General features: G+C 39.3%; 2 pseudogenes; both read right to left on the bottom strand.

Annotated features, from left to right (window-relative positions):
- Positions 1-2,456, bottom strand: LOC147930925 (uncharacterized; annotated as a pseudogene).
- A 461-nt stretch (positions 2,457-2,917) lies between these two features.
- Positions 2,918-6,661, bottom strand: LOC147930924 (uncharacterized; annotated as a pseudogene).
- Positions 6,662-11,571: the final 4,910 nt, after the last annotated feature.

The following is an 11,571-nucleotide window of genomic DNA, read 5'->3' as shown; positions in this document are numbered from 1 at the left end:
TTAACAAAATATCATTTTATCCTTTGGCCATGCAATGGATGTCCCAATTGCATCTCCCATACATTCAATTTCAGCCGACTGCCTCCAAACTGCGGCAGCATTCACCTTCACTATGTCAACCCAAACCTTAATTGCATTAGGCCCTAAGGGAACAAAATGAACAGTCTGGTCTGGGTTGTCTGAAGCCCAACGTCCTTCAGCAACCACCTGATTCTTTCCGCTAATCTCCATTAACTTGCACTTCTGATTTTCGTTGACAATACCATTCTACAATATTTACAAAAGAAACCATTATATTACAGTTCGAATAACAGAAAATAAGAGCCAGTTTAGACCATATGAAAAAGTACCTGATAATTTTGGAGTGGGGACTGAGAAAGTGGCGGATTTATCTTTACAGGCGCTTTTGGAGTGTTAGAACCTGGAGATGCAGAACTTTTACCATTTGATGCAGTTTTAGGACTTGGAGACCTTCGAAAAGTTGATTCTGGTGCATCTTCTAAAACACACTTATTGGCAGGCCATGCTACGAATGACTTCACAGAGTCCCTAAGGTATCTAATTTGTGGCGTAGGCCTCCACAGGAATGTATCTCCTCCATGTACCACATCGACAAAGACTTTGACTGCATTTGGTCCAAGAGGGATATCATTAACCAACGCTTTTGGTTCATTGCATTGCCAACGGCCTTCAGCCACAACTCCATCAGTTCCACCATACCAGTCCAGCAGTTTGCACTTGTTCAAACAATCTGTTGTTGGGCTCTATCAAATGAAGAAAATAATAAACTCAAATATCATTTCGCCAACATATTAGAATAAGAAGTATGGTTTTGTATAAGAAACTTTACCCTAAGAGGAATCTCTTCAACATGAAATCCCATCTGGTCTATAAGAACACATTTACTTTCAGGCCATGCAATCATTTCACCAACAGCTTGCTCAACATTAAACATCCCTACTGAAGGTCTCCAAAGAAAGGCTTCTGTGTTTATTGCTTTCTCAACCAAAACTTTAACAGCAAGAGGGCCCAAGGGGATGTCATTCACTAAGTCATCCGGATCATATGATAAAAGAAGTCCCTCAGCCACATTGTCATCAGTACCAGACCAGTCAACCAACACACAGTGACGACGTGCTTGTGTGTTAACACTCTACAATAATTTTATGACAAATGTGAGAATTCGTATGAACACAAATAACAAATCTCAAATTAGCTTACTCTGGCTCTTGCAGGAGCTGAGTTTTCACCAACTTCAGGTTCTTGCCTCTGTCACAAATAAAAGAAAGTTAGAATAACATATAATTAAACATTGTATGAAGATATTTACAACTATGTGAGTTTAAGTAACCTGTCTAATTCTAGCAATCTCGTCTTCCAATTCATGTGCTTTATGAACTAACTGATACTGTTTCTCTTCCATCTCAGCCATAAACTTTTTCTTAACTTGAAAACAAGCTAACTTGGTCTTACTCATGCTTCTACCCATTGCCCTCAGACGACCTGGATTATCAGGTCCTAATAGTTGTGATAGGTTATCTTCTAGTGGGTTTGTTGAATTTGATGAAGCAGCATGATCAACCAGTTGAGCTGCCTTCTTCTGCGTCAATTAGGAAACATACATATGTAGAGAAGGTAAATTGAGAACAAATACTAAAAGAAAACTCATGTGAGGGAAATTCAATAACTTACAAATTTCTCAGCTGCTTGGGTGTTGACTGGGGTTCCATCCTTTTTGGTACGTGACTTGACCCAGACCTTAAGCCTAGTCACTTGTGATGGTTCTGAACTCTCTTGTTTCTGTTAAATAAATAACTGAGGTGAATTAACATGGTGGACTTGTATAGTGTTCTTATCATAATAAAGGTAATAGATGTTACCATATCTTCAGCCAGCCTGACCATTCCTCTGCGGCTACAAGTGTGAGGTATTTGTCATCGCCTTCTCTCCTTGTAGGATTCACTAACAGCTGCAAAGGCTGAGCTAGTTTTGACCTTAACAAATTTACGCCATTCAATTGGTGAAACATTCTTTGGTCGCAGATTCATCCTCTCTTGATTAGTAGATTTACTCCTTATCAGTGAGACAAGTCATGATTTGGAGGACCTCCAAAGACATCCCATCTGCCCCATCACAACATTCTTCTGAAACTCTTCATCAACCTCAAACCTTGCCTATATTTCACATAATTATCAGAGTTAATAATCAAAACATAACATATATAAAATATTGACATGAGAGAGTGTAAAGAAGAAGGTGACCTGAACAGATTTCCACAAAACAGTTTTGACTTCGTCGCTGATTTTCCTCCAATCATCAACGGTGATAGGAACATGTTCCCGCACTAATGGACCCAGATAAGACGACAACTTGACTGATCCCGGACCTATAGGCTCTCCCATGTCATTAAACTCAACTCTTTCACGAACATTTGGATCTTTCCCTATGTTCTTCATCTTAGTTGGACCTCTATGTTTTTATGCTTAGGTGGATCTGCAATCTCATTCTCTTGTGACTGTTGAAACTCACCAATAGGCTCTTCCTCTTCAACACCCTCGTTAGGTGGATCTGCAACCTCATTCTGTACATCGTTAGGTGGTTCTGCAACCTCAGTCTGGACCTCTTTAGGTGGATCTGCAGCCACATTCTCCTCAGCAGGCACTCTTTCTTCATCACCTCCAACTGTTTGAGGTAGCACCGTACCCAGATATTCTGGCTCTTCAGGGTCTTTCTTCTTAGACTTCTTCGTCTTCTTAGTCTTTCTATTACCCATCTTAGTTCACCTGAAAAAAATAACATAAACATTACTAACATGTCACTAAGGACAGTAAAAAACAATCAGACAAGATACATACACAGAACAAGACAAAAATACACACAAAGAAGAAACCAATCAGACAAATAGAACAAACTCATATCACACATATATGCCATCACATTCAGGCCGAGCATTTTGAGAATCTTCTTCTTCATCTAAGTGAACATCCATTTGAATAGTTGATGGCAATGGTCCAATATGCGCGTCCCCATCTTCTTCCTCTTCCTCATTGTATCTCCGTGAAGGACCTCTTAAGACAACACACCAACCAGATTCATCACTCTCCTTTGAGTAAAATACTTGCTTAGCCTGAGAAGTCAATATGTATGGATCTCTCATAAAAGAAACTTCATTCTGATTCAAGTTAACTAGTGTGAACCCATCTTCTACTTTTACTCTGTTACCTCTCACTGCCCATTGACACCGGAATAAAGGAACATAGAAGACATTGTAATCCAAGAGTATAATGTCTACTATTCTCCCATAGTATGAAACTAAATCAACAACTTGTGAAGTATCCTTTGCACTTGCTCTACACATTGCTGTTGCTTCATAGAAAACCCCACTATTTTGACACTGCTTAGAAACTGAAGCAGTGTGAAACCGTTGTCTATGTAACCTGTATATGACCTTGCACTTGTCCGAGGACCATATGCCAACCATTTGAGTCTTTCGTCATGGTGTTCTGAGTCAATAGGTATCAACATAGTATAGATTAAATGAATAAAATATTCTTAATAAATCTTATTATCAGTACATAATAGTAAGAAAGAGTAAGAAATAGTTGCCTGTTCTTTTAGCCAAGCTGCAAAATTCTGAGTATGAGTACGCCATAAAACTGTTGCATTGCGTCTGCATCTTGCATTTGAGTTTTGTAGATATTGTAGGTGCAAGCTTGTTTAAAAGAAGTAAAGGAGTCAGTTGAAGTTTTTAATAAGTATGTTATATACAAAAAAAAATCAGTTATAATTTCACAACTTACTCGACATATGTGTCCACCACAGCCGTATTTTGAAGGACAGCAAGATGTGCTATTTTCTTCTCCATATCAGATAGAGTAAATGTTGTGGCTGTTGATATTGGACGCCCCTCCAGGATAGAGTTGCTCTCATACTCAGTATTCCTATCTTGTTATTCTTCTACACTTATTGTCTTCTTAAGAAAATCACTACAGAACCTCACACATTCTTCAGCTAGATAAGACTCAGCGATACAACCCTCTGGTCTTGCTGGGTTTCTAACAAAGTCTTTTAGCACTTTCATATACCTGCATGCATCATGTAGTGACAACCAAATTAAAATGCAGATGTTTAAAAGATAAACATAGTCTAAAATATAAAATACTAAAACGCAATACCTCTCAAAAGGGTACATCCATATAAACTGAACTGGGCCACCTAGTCTAGCCTCCCTTCCGAGATGTATGACCAAATGAACCATGATATCAAAGAAGTTTGGTGGAAAATATCTTTCAAACACACACAGAGTTTCGACAACTTCAGTTTCCATTACTGAAATCTGCTCTCTATCAATAACTCGCTGACACAAGTGGTTGAAGAATGAACACAAACGAAAGATTGCAATCCTAGGACCTTTTGGTAGTAATCCTCTGAGTGCAACTGGGAGGAGCTGTTGCATCAACACATGATAATCATGTGATTTGAGACATGTTACCTTACACTCTTCTAATGATACAGCCCTTGATATATTTGAACAATACCCATCAGGCCCCTTGAAGTCAGATAGTCGTTTGCAGAATATCTTTTTCTCTGTCTTGGATAAAGACCACGGAGCTGCTGGAAGATAAGTTCTTTTACCTTTGATACTAGGGTGCAAATCTTTCCTTATACCAAGATGTTCCAGATCTTTACGAGTATGTAAACCATCCTTGCTTTTCCCACAATGCAATAATGTTGAGACAATACTGGCAGCCACATTTCGCTCTATATGCATGACATCCAAATTGTGCCTTATAGGCAATTCCTGAGTCATAAAAACAATTCAATCAAAACCAAACTTAAGAAAATTACTTCAAATTAATTCTGAACATTACTTAATGTAATAGATATACCTCCCAATACGGCAGTTTGAAGAATATTGACCTTTTCTTCCATCTGGACAACTCCTCTTCGTCTACATCCTCTTCTTCCTCTTCCTCAGAATCACTAGATAAACCCTCACTGTCATGTTCTTCCTCAACACATGGAGTTCTTTTTCTCTTTCTCGCAGATTCTTTAAAATTCCCGAAACTATTTTTGTAGTTTCTCAAGATATGTGAAATGTCTTGACCAGATAAAATCCTAGACTTTCTCCCATGTTCTGCGTGTCCATCAAACCAAGCCTTTTTAACCCGATACCTATGTGCTGGTGGAAGACCCTTTCTATGACGCATGTAAACATGCTTTCTGCCAAACTTAAGCCACATACTATCTGTGTGTTTACCGCACAAGGGACAACCCATTTTTCCCTTCACTTTGCATCCAGCAAGATTCTCATAGGCAGGAAAATCACTAATGGTCCACAGAAGCATTGCTTTTAGCGTAAACACAGATCTACTAAATGCATCATATGTTGGCTCTCCTTTGTTCCACAAATAGTTTAGATCCTCTATAAGGGGTTCTAAATAGACGTCAATACTGTTACCAGGCTGATGTGGACCAGGAATGAGCAAGGTGAGCATAATATTTTCCTTCTTCATACATAGGCGTGGAGGGAGATTGTAGTTTACCAACAAAACAGGCCAACAGCTATACTGACTATTCTTCATGTTAAACGGATTAAAGCCATCTGTTGATAACCCAAGCCGCAGATTCCTTTCCTCAGCAGCAAATAGAGGATATTTGTCATTCATTTGATCCCAAGTGACAGAGTCTACAGGGTGTCTGAGTTTCCCATCCTTGCTCTTGTTAGTAGAATGCCACCTTAAGGTTTTGGCCATTTCCTCAGACCTAAACATCCTTTTCAACCTTGGAATTATTGGAAAGTATCTTAAAACTTTCTGTGGGACACCTTTCTTTACTTCACCAGTTTCCTTGTTAACCTTCCACCTTGAACCATTGCAATGTGGACACCTATCAAGCTTCTTCAACTTCTTTCTGAAAAGGCAGCAATCATTGATACAAGCGTGTATCTTTTCATAACCCATATCAAAAGACTCCAAAAATTTCTTCACATCGTACAATGATGTATGTAGCACGTTGTCATCAGGTAACATCTCTGGCAGTGTCTCAAGTAACTCATTGAAGCTCTTGTCAGACCACCCATTTTGTGTCTTAAGTCGAAATAATGAGACAATCGCTGATAGCTTACTATGGTTCACACAATTTTGATATAAAGGTGTTTCTGCGTCTGCTAACTTTGCCAGGAACGCATCTTCTTTCTTGTCCTCTCCCTCTGCATTTTCAAAGAACTCATCCAACCCAGCCAAATCCTTATCTAAATACTCAGCAGCTCTGTACAACCCAGCCATCTCTTCATTACACTGATCTACTTTGCTATCACATTCAGAAACTGAGTAAACTTCTCCGTGATGGTACCAATCCTTACGGCACTTGTAGACCTCATCCATACCTCTGGTTACTAGATGATCAACAACAACAACCCCTAAGTGACGATCTACATTGCGACAATCTTTGCAAGGGCAAATTATCAACTGATTGTCATCATTATCTACACCCGCAGCCCGAACAAAATTCCATGCACCTCTCTCATAAGCAGGATCAAGTCTACGAATGAATGACAAACAAAACATTTATTAAACACCCCAAAACCCAGCCAGCAACCAGAAATGTTTAAATTAACATCAATATACCTGCAAAGATGCACCCATGCCTTGTCCAACATTATATGATCTCACCTTAAATAAAACTGTTAGAGCAACATATCATACCGTGACAACACTAACTAATTCTTTTACCAATTACACTACGAGAAAGAAGCAAAAACAGTCATTGCAATCCAAATAAAAAACACATCAAACATATATGAAACACATCAAACAGCAGGTAATAACTCCACCAAATAAAACTCAATACAAAACAACCACAACAATGTAATAACTCCACCATACATAGCACCTCAAAACTGGATAGATAGAACTTACCTGCTGTATATAGTTGAGAAAAATGTCTAGCTTGTTAGATCAATATAACCTGACACCGATAATGAGAAAACAATATCAAAACAAAATATAGCTTCGTAGACAAAGCGAAATGAAGCTAAATCAAAGCCAAGTGAAGTATAAGAGAACATATATGAAGCTAAATCAAATGAAAATCTCATAAATCTCACAAATCTAAAGCAAAATCAGAAAAAATTGTTACATTACCCTAAATCTCAGAACAAAATTGATACACAACCCTAAATCTGAGGAAAATTGAAACAAACAGCAAATCTAAAGAACCTAACCCTAAATATCGCCGTCGACGGCCAAATAAATAACAAAACTCAACTAGAAAGACAAAACCTTGTCTCGCGAGATGAAATCGAGCTGATATGGAGAATTTAAGGAAAAACTTATGGCCACCGAGATGGCTTATTGCTTCGACGAGGACGAAGTGATGCCCAGAGAGAGGATTAAGGACGAACTGATGCCCAGAGAGAGGATTAATCGCCGGAGATATCAGTGGAAAGAGATGAGGGAAGAGAGAAAAAACACTTAGCGATACGAACGAGGAAAAATAGAAGTAATGAAAAAAACACTTAGTGTTATGTTATGTCGTTTCGAGAAGAGGGAAAAACTAAGCGTCTAGAGGGAAAATGAAAATTTCCCCTCCAATAACAAAATATCGCGATTTTAGTCTTTTTTATAGCGTTTTCATATCTTAGCGTTAGTATATTGCTATCAATAGAAACCAAAATCTCGAATTTTTTCGACCATAGCACTTTATAAAATAATGCTATGATAATATGCTATCAATGTTTAGTTTTTTTGTAGTGACGGGCCAACGTGCACAGTTTTGCAGGCTCAAGCTTGGAAACTTGAAGTTCCCTCAAGGTCCAACATTTTTTCTGGCAGGTGGCGTCTAGGACTCTTCCTGTGAAGGAATGGATCGCACATCGGGGAGTCCGGTGTGATGTTACCTATCAACGGTGCGGATCGGCGGTGGAGTCTATTAATCACGCTCTTTTTGAGTGTGTACGTTCGCGTATGGTCTAGGAGTTATCTCCGGTTCGGCTGGCTTCGACTGGATTTCCCTATGGATCAGTGTTTTCAAATTTAGATTTCCTATATTCCATGAGTTTTTCACATTCTGGGGGTTCTGGTATTGGTTATATGCTGCCATGGATATTGTGGACAATTTGGAAGGATAGGAATAAGAAGGTCTTTCAAGGTATCGAGGCAGAGCCACTTGATATTATAAATCAGGCGACAAACGATAAACTACTTTGGGAGGAGGCCAAATCCTTCTCTGCGAATTACTTGGCTCCTCAGGCATCTCTGGAGGAACAAAATCTTACGACTCGTTGCCAGGTTGATGGTTCCTGGAAAGGCTCAGAACCATTGGAAGGCCTGGGCTGGTGGTATGGTAATCCTCATAATAGGACGCTACTTATGGGAGCCCGCAGTTTGCGACGTAGCCCCTCTCCTCTTCATTCGGAGTTTCAAGCCTTGATATGGGGGCTATGGAGTCTCTTCGGGCGGTGGGGATGGATTGTCCGAATTTTGAGTCAGATAGCTCAGAACTGGTGGCGATGGTGCAGGCACCCGACGATCAGCCTTCTCACATTTACTGGAAGATTTCCACTCCCTAAGTTCTTCCTTCTCCTCCTTCACCCTGACCCAGATTCCGAGGACGTCAAATGTGCGAGCAGACTGTCTGGCGCGCTCTTCTCGATCTTTAGCTTCTGAAATTTCTTTTGTAAACTCCTCTCCTCCAGGTTGGGCAACCAATTTGGGAGTTGTTATAAACTAGAGAGTTTAGGGAATGAAATCTCTTATTCTTATTAATGATAGTCGAATGAGGTTACATATATATAGTGTTTGTACAAAACCGACTTAGACTAAGACAGTGAATCCAATGGGCCTTTGTGGTGTTGACCGAACGGGCCTCATGTCATGGACAGTAGACGGGCCAGTCTATAGAGTCCACTAAGTGTTTTACAACACTCCCCCTTGGACGATATGAATGTGCCGATGCTAAGGGATCGATGCAATACGCTTGGGGGTGCTGCCTCATTAAAACCTTACCAGGAAAACCCAATGGGACAAAACCATGATGAAGGAAAAAGAGTACAACACGCATTGCTCCCCCTGTTCCAAGCATCATTCTAAGTCCTTAAGCCTCCGTATTCCAATCTGGTGTGCAAGCTTCTTGAATGTTGTAGTCGGTAGCGATTTGGTGAAGAGATCGGCTGAGTTATTGCTAGACTGAACTTGAGTAGTATATGGTTCGTCCGATCTCCCTTGATGTAACCTTCATTAAGCTGTGCGATGCAGGCCGTATTGTCTTCATGTATGAATGTTGCTTCCTTGTCTTCGACCATACCGCAATCCGTCCTGATATATTGAGTTTTCAACCTCAACTATACATACTTCAACTTTCTTTGTTATAACCTGCATCAGCAAAACCAACTAAAACCTTCTTTGTTATAGTTAGTATAATATAAGCCCAAATTTAAAGTTCCTTGTAGGTAACGTAACAAATACTTAATTCCACTCTAGTGCCTTTGGGTTTGACAAGAACTAATTCTTGCTAGGAGGTTCACAGCAAAACATATGTCTGGTCTAGTATGGCTAGCCAAGAACATTAACTCTCCTATAGCACTTAGGTATGGCATTTTAGGATCGAGAACTTCCTCATCGTCCTTCTTTGGACCAATGGATCTTTATCCAAATCAATGCTCCTTTACAACCATTGGGCTAGTAAATGGGTGAGCTTAGTCAATATTAAACCTCTTGAGTACCTTTTCTGTATATGCCATTTGATGCACAAGGATTCCATCATTTATGTACTCAAGTTGCAGCCCCAAACAGAACTTAGTTTTACCTAGGTCTTTCATTTCAAATTCTCTCTTGAGAAATTCTACTGTTTGGGATTTTTCACCAGAGGTTCCAAGTATGTTTAAATCATCAAAATAAACTGCTATAATAACAAACCCTTTGTTTGCAAACTTCTTAATAAAAATACATGGACTGATTGGGTCATTCTTATAGCCCTCTTTGGCTAGGTACTTACTTAATCTATTGTACCACATTCTACCACTCTGTTTCAATCCATAAAGGGATTTGTTCAGCCTTATGCAGTATAATTCTCGAGAACCATCTTTATCTTTGAGCTCAATACCCTCTGGTAATCTCATATAAATTTCATTATCCAGTGGACCATATAAGTATGCAGTTACAACATCCATTAACTGCAAATCCAGTTTTTCTCTTATAGCCAGACTTATTAAATATCTTAAAGTCGTTGCATCCATCACAGGGGAGTAACTCTCCTCATAATCTATTCATGGTCTTTGAGAGAATCCTTGTGCTACAAGCCGTGCCTTATATCTCACAATTTTATTATTCTCATTTCTCTTCCTTACAAAGACCCACTTATGTCCAACTGGTTTAATTTCAGGTGTTGTCCTTAAGATCGGACCAAACACACTTCTCTTCTTTAAAGAGTTTAACTCCACGTCAATGGCTTCTTTCCACTTTAGCCAATCATTACTTTGAGTGCACTCTAATATAGACGTGAGTTCATGATCCTCATTTATTTCAAGTGCTACCTTGTATGCAAATATTTCATTGATGTCAACATCTTTACGGTTCCATTGAATTCCAGACATGATATAATTTATTGAGATCTCATTATTATCAATACCTTCAGGTCCTGAGGTTCAGCGTCCCAAACCTCATTTGGTACCTTAGGATTTGCCGCGGCCATGTCTGTTAATTCTTTAACCTCGGTTTGTTTTGCACCTTTCTTAGATTTCCGAGGGTTCTTATCTTTGGAACCTAATGGTCTACCACGTTCAAACGTGCCTTAGACTCTGTAGCAACTTGATTATTGTGTTCCTTTTGAACATCAATACGTACTAGTGCATTACTACCTGGTATGTACAATTTTCTTATTTTATCATAATTTTCTTACTCTCTTCGGGTCAGCAAAGGAATCTGGCAATTAAATAGCTAGCTTTTGCAAATAAATAATTCTTTGGACCTCTGCATCATAGGCTAGAGTCTGAGGATCTTGCCAATTTAAGGATGTTTCATTCCATGATATTTCTTTGACCAGCTTGTTTATCTCTCCACCCAACATAGGAAATTCATATTCAACAAAGTGAAAATCCGCGTATCTGGCCTTATGTAAATCACCCATAGTTGGCTCAAGATACTTAATAATGGTGGGATAATCATATCCAACATATATTCCCATCCTCATTTGAGGTCCCATCTTTATTCTCTGTGATGATGCATTCGATACATAAACGACACACACGAATGTCTTTAGATGGGATATGTCTGGCTCCTGACCCGTTAGTAATTGGGATGGTGAATATTTATGCACACTAGATGGCCTGATGTGTATAAGCTCTACTGCATGTAATAGTATGTGTCCCCAAGCCGACACAGGAAGCTTCGACCTTATGAGTAATGGTCGAGCAATTAATTGAAACTCTTTAATGAAGGATTCATCTAATCCATTCTCTGTATGTTCATGTGCCACAGGGTGATCCACACTTCCCCCCATGGACATACCATAATTATTAAACGCTTGGGATATAAATTCACTAGCCTTATATAGACGTATAGTCTTAAGTGA

The sequence above is a fragment of the Camelina sativa genome, chromosome 12, assembly GCF_030686135.1.
Source record: "Camelina sativa cultivar CO46 ecotype springtype chromosome 12, ASM3068613v1".
Classification (NCBI taxonomy): Eukaryota; Viridiplantae; Streptophyta; class Magnoliopsida; order Brassicales; family Brassicaceae; genus Camelina; species Camelina sativa.
This window is presented reverse-complemented; position numbering and strand designations above follow the sequence as displayed.